We start from the raw sequence: 13716 nt of genomic DNA on the forward strand, positions 1-13716 counted from the left end.
TGTGGCTCTATAGAATGTAGCTTTTTGAGACTTGGTTTCCTCACTCAGGATAGTTTGTTTTAGTTCCATTATTTACCTTTGAATTTCATTCTTTTTAATGACAAAGTAATATTCCAATGGACAAATGTACCACATTTTCTTTATCTATTCATCTATTGACAGACATCTAGGTTGTTTCCAATTTCTGGCTATTACAAATAGAGCCCAATGAATATGGCAGGGCAAATATCTGTGTGATAGGATGAAGCATTCTTTGGGTATATGCTGGATATTGAGGTAGATGGTTACTGTCTTCCTGAGTACTGACACACTAATTTCCACAGTGGCTGTACAAATTTACAGTAATGGATGAGTGTTCCCCTTACTCCACATCCTTCCTAACATGAGCTATCATTTATTTTATTGATTTTAGGCATTCTTGTGATAGTTTAAATGTAATTGGCCCCCTGTAATCTCAAAGGGGATAGCACTATTAGGAAGTGTGACCTTGTTGGAGTAAGTATGGTCTTGTTGGAGGAAGTGTGTCACTGTGGAAATGGGCTTTGTGTTCTCATATATGCTCAAGATACCACCCAGCATCTCCATTTACTTCCTGTTGCTTTCTGATCAAGATATAGCCAGTACCATGTCTGCCTGAATGCCACCAAGTCCCACCATGATGATAATGGACTGAACCTCTGAACAGTAAGCTGTCATCTCAATTAATGTTTTCCTTTATAAGAGTTGCCATGGTCATGGTGTCTCTTCACAGCAATAGCAACCCTAACTAAGACAGTTCTGATGGGTGTAAGTTTCAATTTGTATTTTCCTAATGGCTAAAGATGCTAAACATTTCTTTAGGTGTTCTTCAGCTATTTGAATTTTCTCTGTTTAGACCTGTATCCAATTTTTAAAAATTGTAATATTTCATTTGTTGCTGTTTAGTTTTTGAGTTCTTTGTATAGTTTGGATATTAGTCCTCTATCTGATATATAGTTGGTAAAAAAAAATTATTTTCCTATTCTGTAGCCTCCAGACACTTTAAAATTGTTTTTTTTCCTTCTGTGAAAACTATTATTGGGATTTTGATAGAGAACACAGCAATCCTTTGTATTAATTTGTATTGTATTAAAATCTTATCAACATTTACGTTTTTCAATTCATGAGCATCCTTATTTCTACTTATTCTGTTTTTTTTTTTTTTTTTTTTTTTTTTTTTTTTTTTTGAGGGATGTTTTGTAGCCATTGGTGTATATGTCTTTCACCTTCTTGTTGAGTTGATATTTTATTCTTCTTGATGCTGTAGAAGTTAACTGCTTCCTTTTTGGATTGGTTATTAACATACAGAAGTGCAGCTGCTCAGTGAGTTGACTGAATGTCCCACAACCTTATTCTATCTGATTATTAGTTTGAACTGGTTTTGTGTTGTGTGTTTATCTACACGATGATGTAATCTACAAACACACTTTTACTTTATTTCAATTTCCCAATGTTGCTGCATTTGTCCCCCCCCCCCCTTGCCTTTCTATTTCTTCTTTCTAGTTTGTGGAATTAAACCCAGGACCTTGCACATGCTAAGCAAATGCTTTGCACCTGGGCTATAGATGTGGGCCATTTCTGCAGCACAAAACGAAAAGGGTTTGAACAGGGTTGGGGATAGTGGAGATATTTTGCAGGTAGAACAAATGGAATGCATTGAGTGTGGGGAGTGGGGGAAAGAGAAGCATTGAGTAACTTCTGACTTTATGGTTGGATTAACCAGGTGGCTTATTGTGGTTCCATTGGCATGGTTCGGAAAGATGAGGGATAGTAAGACCTGGGATGACAAATAAAAGAGGATAAGTTATACATAGACAAGAAAAGAGGAAACAAAGAAGGAAAGATCAGAAGACAGATCTTTAGGAAAAGCTCACACCTGGCAAAATAGTAGGAAAGGAAGAATCTGAAAAGGAGATGCAATAGTTACCATTCTGTTGCTATAATAAAATATAATGATCTCAGGAAGAAGGCAACCTCAGGAAGAAGTTTGCTGGGGTTTATGAGGAGAGAGAGAGAGAGAGAGAGAGAGAGAGAGAGAGAGAGAGAGAGAGAGAGAGAGAGAGAGAGAGAGAGCGCGAGTGAGCACATCTAGCTTGGGAGGTATGGTAGCAGGCAGTCAGAGAAGGATGCTTAGAGATCCCATCTTTAACTGCAAATGTGAAACAGAGCGAATTGGAACTTGGAATGGGGTTATAAACTCTCAGACCCCACCACCAGCTAAAGGCTACACCACCCGGTCAAGTCAAACAGCACCAGTAATTGTAGACCCAATGTTCAAATACCTACGCCTATGGGAGGGGATGGGGTGGGGGGAAATTTCTCATTCAAGCAGTCCCAGGAGGCAAAGGAGAATCAGGCTGAAAGCTGGGGAAAGGGCCAGGTGGATTGAGAAACATAGCGAGAGAGTTGCCACAGGTAACTGTTCGAGCAAGAGGGACAAGGGGACACATTACAGGAGCAACGAGACCAGCGGTGACCTTCACAGAGGCTTTTCAGCAGCGTGAGGAAGACCTTTGACCTTTGCCAGAGAAAGCCAGAGGGTGGTGAGAGTGCTTTATCTAAAGCTGTGGGCAGGGCTGAGTGTGAAAAGGGGAATTGATGGGCGGGCTTGTCATGCAAACAGAAACCCTTTCGGAGAAATAAAAGCCACTTAACTGCACCCCCACGCCCAGCTCCCTGCCCATCACATCTGATTAAAAGAAGGAAGAAAAAAAAAAAAAAAAAAAAAAAAAAGACAAGAAAACCCCAACAAAACAAACAACAGTCATTAGCGGGCAGCAATTCCAGAGTGACTTGGTAGGATGGTCACTAACTGGAAATTCTCTGCCTTCCGAAGAAGGAATCCAGCACCCATTCCCACGATCCTGCCACCAAGCTGAGGACCTGCTGACCCAAGTTCCTTCTTTTCTTGCTATTGGCTGACACTGTTCATAAAACAGAGTTGGCCGTTTCACTTTTGCTTTAAATGAACGAGCTGCATCACATAGGGGAGAAAGCCAGGAGAGAGGGCAGAGTCGGAAGGCAGGGCAGCGGGAGGAGGCCGGGCACTGGAAGGAAACACACAGGTGGGTTGTACCGTTTGTTGATTTGTTACACAGAGTTGTGCTTTGATGCTTCCTAGAGGAATGGCATGTGGAACATAAGCTTAATTTGTTCAACATCAGTTTGTTCTACCACATATGTGGTAGACTTAAAAAAAAAAAGTACAACAACATGGAAGGAAGAAAAAGCTACCACGAGACAGACTTGATTGGCAGTTGGGGGTATTTCCTTCCTTTTTTGTTGTTTATGCATATGACTTTAGCTTCCTTTCATAGTTGTATCTAGAAAGTATGAACAAGGTTATATTCATTCCTTTCAGTAAAACTTGTGCCTTATCCATACTGCCGTGAAGTCTGCAGAACCACAATTGCAAATTGCCATATAAAGTACTAAACATTTTCCCTCTTTCGGTTATTTTATCCCATAAGTTTTTTTTTTTTTTTCCTACCCCAAAATTTTGCTTTTGGGAGAGGGATTGCATTTTGGAAGGCATATTTCAGTGGTTTTGTTCAGAGTGCAAATGAACAGCATGCCTGCTGTGTGCTTGGAATCCTTTTGTCTTAGAGCATCCACTCAGGTCTTCCAGCTTGGGCTGCACCTCCGTCAGAACCCCTTGCCTCTCAGGAGATTAGACAGCTACACTTCAAATAGCCAAAACCTGATTTCCAGGTACTAACTGGTCTTTAATGGATTGTGTGTTTGCTATTTCTTCCCAATTGTTATTAATAAATGGTCAGGTTTTTTTTTTTTTTAAATAGATTGTTTTGAAAAACCTTCTTGCTTGTCTCTAACATATACCTGAGAGTAATAACAATGGGAAAATAAGATACAATTAGAGGCAAGTCTCTCTTTTTACTACATAACTAATCTAACTTATAGAGCTAATTTGTGGTACATATAAGAGCTTTAGAAATTTCTGTTGTCTACTTCACTCCAACTCCCTAGATTAGAACCCATTTGAAAGCTTCAATTCATCAATGCTTAAAGGAAATAGATTTGTTTCTATAGCTTTCGAAGGTAGGAGTGAGAGAAGTTGAGGCCTTAGAAGGTTCTAAATATATTAACAATAATCTCAGTGTGTATTAGTATCTACCAGGGCAGCTAGACTTGCTTTCTTTTATAACCTTTCAAAGTAATTCAGGACATGGACATTTAATATCTGGCCATTTACAAACACACTGTAGGTACAGCAGGTGGCTAAGACGGGATCTAATGGCTTACCCTGCTTTCCAAAAGAAATTTCTGTTGGGCCCCCATGTCCTTCTAAGAATAAAATAGACTGATTTCATATCAGAAGAGTAGACAGATGAAAGGCACCTAAGCCAGGCTGAATCATTCCCTCCTGTGCCATGAGCTTCCCACAGGGATCTATTGACCTTGATTTGATCAGCAGCATGGCAAACAAATTTCTTCTTGTTTCCATCCCATAGAGGAGAGTGTCTGTTTAGCATATTTGATAAGTACAAGCATTTATGGAGTACTATATAGAAACATGTTTTCATGTGTCTGTTGGTCTGGCCCATGGAACAGTCTCTACCTATAGGGAGAGTATTTCTCATTTTTGACATGACAGAAATAGGATTTTAGGATATTTCCTAAGTTAGAACCAAACTGATGAGTCTAGAGTACGTGGCTACATCCTTACAACCCCAATAACAACTACTTTATGAAATTGATTAAATGAATGTTTTTACATCTGTATATTATTAGATAGTTAAATGATGGCATTGGTATTATATCACTAAGAGATTATCATGTCTCAGTGGCAAGAAAAAGCAGAATACAAAACAGAATTACAATATGTACTCTCCCTTTTATTTTTCCTCAAAATCCTTATCTGTATTTAGAGAAAGAGAAAAAAAAAAGCATGTGTACAAAATTTTAGACTCGTCTGATTGATAAAACTTGCCATTTACACGGCTCAGCTTATTATCTTTTTCCACCTTAATTAATATAGTACATGTAACAAAAGCAAAAGTAAATTAAACAGAATTGAATAGAATTGACTGTGTCTGTCTGATTCGTTCTCCTGATGAAGTAGCCCCAGCTCTTTTTTTCCAGTTGGCTAGAAAGAAGCCTTGTATTCGGTTCTGAGTTTTGCCCATGATTGTCACACACTGTGTTGTGGTTGTGACTAACATGGAGAAAGCACGTAGTATATCAGGCAGGGAGCTGACGGGTCACCCTCATTCTCTTCATTTACTCTCACACCCTCAGCAGATGAGGGTTTTAAAGTTTAGAGAGGTGAAGTAACACGGCAGAAAAGCAGAGCTGAGACTTGAAAAATTAGTTTCTTTAGACTCTATCTACCTGGGACCTGAGAGGACTCTCCCTCTCCACACTGTGGAGAAAGGTTGATGGGAACTCACTGCTATGGGTCAGAATCAGCTCCGGAATGGTTAATATCGAGCACCTTGTGTATCCCAGACTCCAGGACCCCTCCTGCTTTCCTTGTTTGTCCTGAACGCAGGCATCAAAGACATCTTGTCCTCCAAGAGCAAGCATATAGAGGAAAAGACTCATAAGGGATAATGCAGCTACTTAGAACATTGGCTAATGCGTCAGCTTGCCTAGGATGCAGGAAGCCTGGAGTTTGATCCCCAATGCTACATACACTGGATTATGGTGGGGCATGCAGGTCATCTTACATTTGGGAGGATCAGGAGTTCTAGGTCAGACTTGACAACTTGAAACATTGCTTCAAAATAGATAAACGGGTAGTGAGCCTCCTAGAGGAAGAGCAAGAAGGGAGGAGAGACTTGAAGAGGGACAGGGAAGGGGAGTCTGTCCATTTTGGCAATGTAAATAGTAATTAAATAGAGAAGATATAAAGGTTTAATCCAGTGCTATTTCTCCCCTTGCTATTAAAACACATTTTTTTTTCCTTGAAAGTAAAAGCATGAAAGTCTGTTTCCCACACAAGCCTTCTCCAATGATTCTGTGGAGGCCTTCTTGACCTCTCCTGGGCCCTGGTAGAGAAAACAGTTTCTGTATGGTAAGCTCACTTCCTGCCTAGACAGGAACTCTGCTGCTGGCAGATTCTAAGATTTGGAAGTGGCTTACCATGTTAATTTGAACAGGCACAGATCTCTGTCAGGGATATGGGTGATGAAGAATCAGAAAGATAATTTGCTGTCCTGGGGGTGTTTCCTACAATGCTAAAATCGGAACCTTTGCATCGGGCCCTACCCGAGTGTCCTGGACCTTAGATTCCTTCTTCCCCTTTGATAGTGTTAGGAACTGAACTCAAGACCTCACACATACTAGGCTAGTATTCTACCACTGAGCCCTTCTGACTTTGCCTTCTCATTTACAGATCTTTGATCTTAATTTTGGAGAAAAAAAATTTATAAGCATTTCATTGCAAAAAAGAAACATGAAATCCCCCCTTCTTCCCAGACGCTTATTGGAAGACATAAAACGAGGAAGCGATGACTCAGGTCATTTATCTCAGCACATTTGCGTGTCATATGCTAGGCCTACAGAGGGACTGCGGTAGGCAATCTGGTGATATGATAGAATAGAGGCTGCTGTGACCCTTTGAGATAACTACAAAGACATGAAATCCTTGGGCATTCAAGGCCTAGAGGTTTAGAGAATCTCTCTCTCTCTGTTGTGTGAAAGAGGGGATATTTAGACAGGAATTGAAGATTGCGTGAATGATAACTAGGCTGTGAAGGGGAACTCAAAATACATACTCAGAAGAGAGAATTTCCTCCCCTTCTCCTTTCCCCTCCCCCTCCTCTTCCATTCCCCTTTCTTCTTTCTCCTCCATCTCCTCCTCTTCTCTGGCACTCTTCCCATCCCAGTTAAGCAGTTAACTAACCTGTATACCTTAGCATTCTCTAAGACAGTATTTGCCAGTCCTCTGCCATTTGATTAGGAGTCAGAGCACTCAGGAAGGAAGAGTCAATGCAGAATAATTGAGTCAAGCAAGCAGCCTCACTTAGATCAGATAATAATGGCTATCTACAGTCTCCCTTAATGCTGACAAAGTGAACTAGAAAAAAAGGAAGTTGAGGTTCCAACAATGTAGACTTATTGCGTGCCTGTGTGTGTCGGTATGTGTCTCGGCGGGGTCATGCACAGGCCATGGCAAATGTGTGGCGGCCAGAAGACAACTGTGGGGTCTGTTCTCTTCTTTTAATTTTGCATGAGTTCTGAGGACCAAGCCTGGTCATCAGTTTGCATGGCAAGTGCCTTTATCTCTGAGCCATCTTACCAGCCCCAGAGTTTTTAAATCTATGGTTTTAATCCACATGAACTCATATGGTATTAGCCAAATTTGATGAAAGCATGAGACTCATACAGAAGGGCAACACTTGTCAAAAATAACGCTTTACAAAATTAAGTCTTATCTCAAGGAGGCCAGAGCCTTCTACATGTGTTTTCTGTGTATGGCTGTATCTGTTTACCGAGGTACCTGAATGTTAGCGGTTAGGATGAACATGGCCGAAAAGTTGGCGTTGCAAGCAGTAGAGGAAGGAACAAGGGGGTTTAGCAAAGGGAGAGGTGAGATGAAGGATATCATGCCATCCATTGATTTTGGAGTCAGGGCGTCCCTCACATTTATGGATGTCAACCTTCAGTAAGGTTTTAATACCTGTTAATTCCTGGGGATCAATAATAATTTGGGAGCTTTCATCCCTGACATTAACAAACAATGAATGAAACTGTGAAAGACTCTAGTTTTAAGGGAGTTGTTATCTGTAAATGTATCCCCAATTATAGGTATTTTGTGTGCAGGAAGATTTTTGAGAAATCTCTTAAAATGTACAAACTGACCAAACATGATGTCAATGTGTATGTGTGTGTGTGTGTGTGTGTGTGTGTGTGTGTGTGTGTGTATTCTGCAAAAGAAACAAAAAGAACAGCTTTTTTTTTTTTTTGCGTCTTATTGAAAATGGATTCTTTGCTCACACAATATATCCTGATTATGGTTTCCTTTCCTTCTATTCCTACCAGTCCTTTCCTATCTGGATCTGCTTTCTTCCCATAAGAGCAGCTATTGTTAAAGGATCAACACAAGGTGCAAGGGTAATTATGCGATATCAAATTCTGGGTACATATATTTCCATGCATGTAGGTTTGTTTTAAGTTTGGATTTTTATTATGTTTATATCGTGTGTGTGTGTGTGTGTGTGTGTGTGTGTGTACACGCGTGCATGCATGTGCTTGTGCCATAGCATGTGTGCAGAAGTCAGAGGACAATAGGTTAGAGTTGCGTTTCTTCTTCCACAATGGTAGGTCTAACTCAGGTCATCAGTTTGGCTTCAGGTGCCTTTACCTGCTGAGCATCTCAAGTGCCCCGCTTTTGGATCTTTGCCCTAAACGTGGCTCTGGCAGTATGCATCTCTTTGGGTTGTCTCTTCTTCTACCTGTATCTGCATTATATGCACCACAGGATGGCATGTGCATGTTCTGTGACTAATTTCTCCTTATATTGGAAGATGGATACACTGGTGTGTATGTGTCTAGGTCTTGCACACAACCTGGGCCTAGCAGCTGTAGTTTCAAGAAGGCCATCTGGTTTAGGAAAAGGGTCTGGTTGCATCTGTAAGGTCTCATGGGTCATAGAGAGGATGACAAAAACTGAAGGACATATGTAGGTCACTAGCTTGAAGAATTCAGTGATGGTAACTACCCAACTACTATGTCTTTTAGGAACCATTTAAAGTAGGAAACTTAATTTATACATTTTGACATGCCTGGTCATCAGAACTAACATATGAAAGTGAAATTTGGAAGTTATTTTGGGAGCTTTCTGAATTTTCTTAGAGTATTAGCATTCTGCAATTTGATCAGAAAGAAGGGCAGATGACTGAACATCTTCCATCGATCCTGGTGGATTCTTGAGGAATCCTTTCTTGAGAGAGGTGGATGGGAATCTTACTTGCAGAGCAAACCATTAGATAAGGCAATTATAAGAAAGACATTTCTCCATGTATTTGTAGCCACACAGCGACTTTGGCCTGCTGAGCAATTGTATATTAAAGCAATCTACCACCTGCCCCACAAGGATTCTCTGTTCCCTGAGAGCAGCCCCCGGTGGAAAACAGAATGGCATCAAGATACACGGAACCACAAAGGAGGAGTGAACTGGTGTCTATCTGCAGAAGACAAAACAAAAATGAGACACAGACTGCGCAGGCCGCTGAGGCGGGTACTTCAGGCTTGGACATCGCCAGAGAAGGCCTCCCAAAGCTACCGACAGTCTCTGCAGTAGAGCATGTGACATGGAGAACTACCTCCTCTCAGGGCCTCCGGGCCACACACATTTTATTCAGTGAGTTCTGGTTTCCAGTGGAGCTGCCCCCCAAACCGTTTCCCCATGGATCCAGATAGCGACTACGCATAAATGGCAGTTGGCAAGCAAAGAGTCATTAGTCTGGTGGCCCATGGAGTAGCTTCCATTCTGGGAACCCTTGCAGCAGTCTGGGAGAGACAGATGGAAGAATGGGGCATCGAAGTCCCCAGGGTACTGAGTCTGTGGAAATGGAGCCCAGGGTGTTCTTCCTCCTACCCTAGTCTGGAAGTTTCGCCCAGTTCCTCATTTAGAAGCCGTCACGATCACAGTTATTTTTATCTTTGTTTTCCTTTTTGTCCCCCAGGAACTTAATTTGTTTGAACCCTTTGAGTAAAACAATCTGAAGTGTTTACGCAGTTTTTTGTTTCCAAAATGAGTTTGGCGTCTTCTACAGCTCAGTTCTACCCCATGTAGTCTAGACTTCAGGAGAGTCTTGATGTCACTTCCCTGTCTTGAGGGCATATTAGTTACTAGTTTATCACTCTGTTGTCTGGAGTTTGGAGAGACAAACACACACACAGCAGGCACAGCAAGCCTTTCTCTGGTGTTCTCTGAGACACAGACTCTGGCCTGTGTCATTCACATGTATCCTTCGAGCAAATCCACGAATTACGCATTATTATTATTATCACTCCCAGTTCACTGAGAAGAAACTGAGGTAAGAGACAAAACTACCTGCCCGGGATCATGGAGCTTGTAAGTGAAAGGACAGAGTTCAAATCCCCAGTTTGTGCTTTCTGCTCTGTCTCGCTTCCTGCCTCTGGCTGTTGCGAGGAAACAAACAGCACAGCTTTCACAATGTCTAAATCATTACATTGTCTCTCTGTCTTTGTTTTCACATTTGTGTCAATGTCTGAGACATTTGGCCTCCTTAATATTAGACTTGGGGAGAGGGATGGGAGACAGTTTTGAGCTAGCTGGCTTAATTCAGCAATTCGGAAGTAAGAAGTATGGGGGGATTTTGATGTCCATAGCTTCAGTCCTGCCCGACAAAGCAAGGTGGCTACTCTTACAGGCTTCAGAGGCAAGAGGAGATCTTGTATTATTTCAAGGAAGCAGGGTTAGTTAATATTACCATAATCATTGTGGGAGTGGAACAAACATGATGTAGGCTTTGTGACAGTGGCCACTCTTCCTCTGATAGGGGCCTGGGGCTTGGTTAATGTGTAGTCATGCAATTTGACCGTAGTCAGGATGCCTCTGACCCCCAGATGGTGGTGGCATGCTTACTTATCTTACTTGCAGCCCTCTCTGGTTCAGACCTGTTTGAGTAACCAAATAGTTTTCCTAAGTCATACATTTGAAACTGAATAACAGCAGTATATACCACCAAACCCTCACCTTCCTGCTAGCTGCATCCACTACGACATTTGCAGATACAGGAAGCACTTGTTCAAGGTGCTTCAGCTAATATGATGCAGCTTTGGCTCTGTGACCTCTCTGAGGTTTCATTTGGGTTTTACTTCTTGTCTGCTCTCTGCTTCCTGACCGGATTGAATGTGACCAGCTATTCTGTGTTCCTGCTGCCCTGCCTTCCTGCCTATGATGGATTATAAACCTTTAAATCATGGCCCCAAATCAACCCTCCCATCCTTAAGTTGCTTTTTGCCAGGCATTATTTGTTCACAGCATGGAGAAAAGTAAGTGATCCTATCTGTAAGGACTGTAAAGCAGGAGGTTCCTTGGTGAAGTGTGCAGTACCTGTGGGAAGTAAGATCCACTTACATTCTGAAGCATGGGGATAAAGTGAAAAAGCAAAATTGTGAGGAGAGTTAGGAACCGCAGGGCATTATCAAAACAAAAGCCTCTTACTGCAGAGGAACCAACCCCACAGCTAATAGATTAGATGTAAGGGAAGAGGAGAGACTCAACATGACTGTGGATTCACCTGGACCATCAAATCCCACTTCTGTGTTGGAACACACATGCCCCAAGGATGAGGTATGGCAGCACCCATTGGTGAATGGTGCAGTTAAACAAGATCTCTCACACAAGGGCCTGGCAGAATTGAGTATGGCGGAAGGACGCTGTTCCTTCTACAGTCAGTGGGATGCATCTACCAAAGCATGTGAAGGACTAACCTTGGGCTTCAGGAGTGTCTGTGTGTACAGCAGGTCGCAGAGCTGGTAAAAGAGAGAAACTAGCATTTGGTTAGCAGTGTAAAGCTAACTCATCATTTCACTTTAAACCCAGAACAGTCCTAAAGAACTAACTTTATTAGCCTCATTTTAAAAGTAGAAAACCAAACTTGGAGGACAAAGATTATACAGACAGACGTAGAAGGACTCTTCCTCCAGAATTTCATGGGAAACGTATGGAAGTCTTTCCCTATCCATGGTTTAAGCTATTTGTGGTCAACTGTGGCTCACAAATAGGAAACGGGAAATTCCAGAAATGATTTCTAAGTTTCAAATACTAAAATGATGATACGATCTCCTGCCCCTCTGGTGAGCACATGTGTACAAGCTACCTTCCTGTTAGTCATTTGGGGCCAGGAGATTATCAGTCTAGGTGTCTTCAGAGAGAGACTGGTCTGCCCTCCATGACTCAGCTAGCAGTGAAAATCCCTGCAGCACTTGCGGAACTGAAGATCATCTGTTCCATTTACTGTAGTCTCATTTTCAACGACTTGTGAGAGACTTCCTTAACAAATGCAGTGGGGGAAAATCTGTTCAAAATATGAAGAATTAAGGAAAGCTGGTGGTCTGGATAAGAATTAGTTACAGCAAAAACATGATTAATAAAAGTTAATACAGTCATGGGTACTGGTAAATGCCTTTAGTTCCAGTACTCAGGTGGCAAAGGCAGGCAGATCTCTGTGAGTTTAAAGGCCAGCTTGTTCTTCAGGGCTACACAGAGAAACTCTGTCTCAAAAATCAAAAACCAACCAACCAAACAAAAAGGTGCATAGCTTCATTAAGACCAAAATTAGCATTATTCCTCTCACTTAGGAATATACCCAAGAAAGTTCCAGATATCTTAAATGACTTAAAAAAGTATCTAAAAAGAAAAGAATTCAAAGCATAAGAATCAAGAGCTAGCAGACATGTGTTAGAGGGTTTGGATGTTCTGTTACATGGGGTGTTCCACTGGCTGCTGATGTAGTTGAGATAAATATCATCCAGTTTCCTGGGGTCTGTGTAGTGTGTTCTTTGACGTTACTAAGTCTGAGATGAGAAATATCAATCTGAGAGTTTGTCTTCTGAAGTTCTGCAAGGCAGGTAGTGGTTAGAAGCTCCTCCTAGAGTCCTTTCCCTCCAAGCTGACCTGAGTCTTCAACTGGTCCCTTTTCTAGTTGGTGACATCATGTGCATTTGGTTGTCACTCCTCTAGTTCTTTGTCCTCAGGGAGTTTGCCATGGGAAGCCTCTGTAATAGGTGTAATCAAAGCTGAATTCATAAACATCATGTTTACGAGCATGTCTAATGCCACTCTTTAGCTGAGATGGTTTGTGCAATCCTCTGTCGTGTGTGTGTGTGTGTGTGTGTGTGTGTGTGTGTTTTATGTACATGAGTGTTTTGCCTAGTGTTTATATACCTGTGAACTGATGTGTACCCAGAAGAGGGCATCGAATCCCCTGGAACTGGCGTTATAGATGCTTGTGAGTCAACATGTAGGTGTCCCCTGCAAGAGCAGCAAGTGCTCTTAAGTGCTCAGCCATCTCTCTAAGCCCTCTTCTGTCCATTTTAATAAGATACCCCATATTTATATTGAGGCTTCCCAAAAGTGCAAGCCATAGATTTAGAAAAAGTGATGGAAATATCAAGATAGCTTAAGCCTTAGTCAATTTTTATCGTCAGTGTCATTTGTTGAATTAACCGCCAGCCCATAGAACAGATGACCATGATGCAATGAACAGTTTCTACATTAGGACACATTTTTCAAATAGCTGTTACTATCTGTACTAAATTACATTTGTCATTATTATTTAATGTATCGAGAATGCCACAAGTAGTAATTCTTGTAATAGCATTGCTCTGATGCGCACACAGTAAGGGCCGGTGTATTAAGTGAAGGCATAATCCAGAGCGAAACTGGCTTTTAACTGAATCTCATCATCAAGTTTTAACTGTTCGTTTGGTAACCCTTGTTCTCTAAACCAGTTTTTCTATACATGTTACTAAGAGAAGAACAATATTTAAGGTAACTTTCTTATTATAAATGGGGAGTCAGCCCAGTTCTCCCTTAGAATAGCAAGGTGACCATAGGAAATTTTACTAGCCTACCACAGCAAACTCAGTTACACAAGTGGCATTTGTCTTTAAATGCCAACGCCCACAAGCTTTTTTTCTTTCTTTCTTTTTTTATTTATTTTATATAACAAAGTCCAATTAAATGAAAACAAACAT

At 41.4% G+C, this 13716-nt stretch overlaps 1 protein-coding gene across 2 annotated transcripts in view; it reads left to right on the forward strand.

Annotated features, from left to right (window-relative positions):
- The first annotated feature begins 2798 nt into the window (after positions 1-2798).
- Positions 2799-13716, forward strand: part of Cysltr2 (cysteinyl leukotriene receptor 2) — a 28085-nt gene continuing 17167 nt past the window's right edge. For both annotated transcript variants that reach the window (XM_051195398.1, XM_051195399.1), the window contains exon 1: positions 2799-3083. The gene's annotated coding sequence lies outside the window, so the exon portion shown is untranslated. The remainder of the gene's footprint in view (positions 3084-13716) is intronic.

This window comes from Phodopus roborovskii, unplaced genomic scaffold (genome assembly GCF_943737965.1).
Source record: "Phodopus roborovskii unplaced genomic scaffold, PHOROB, whole genome shotgun sequence".
In the NCBI taxonomy this organism is placed as follows: Eukaryota; Metazoa; Chordata; class Mammalia; order Rodentia; family Cricetidae; genus Phodopus; species Phodopus roborovskii.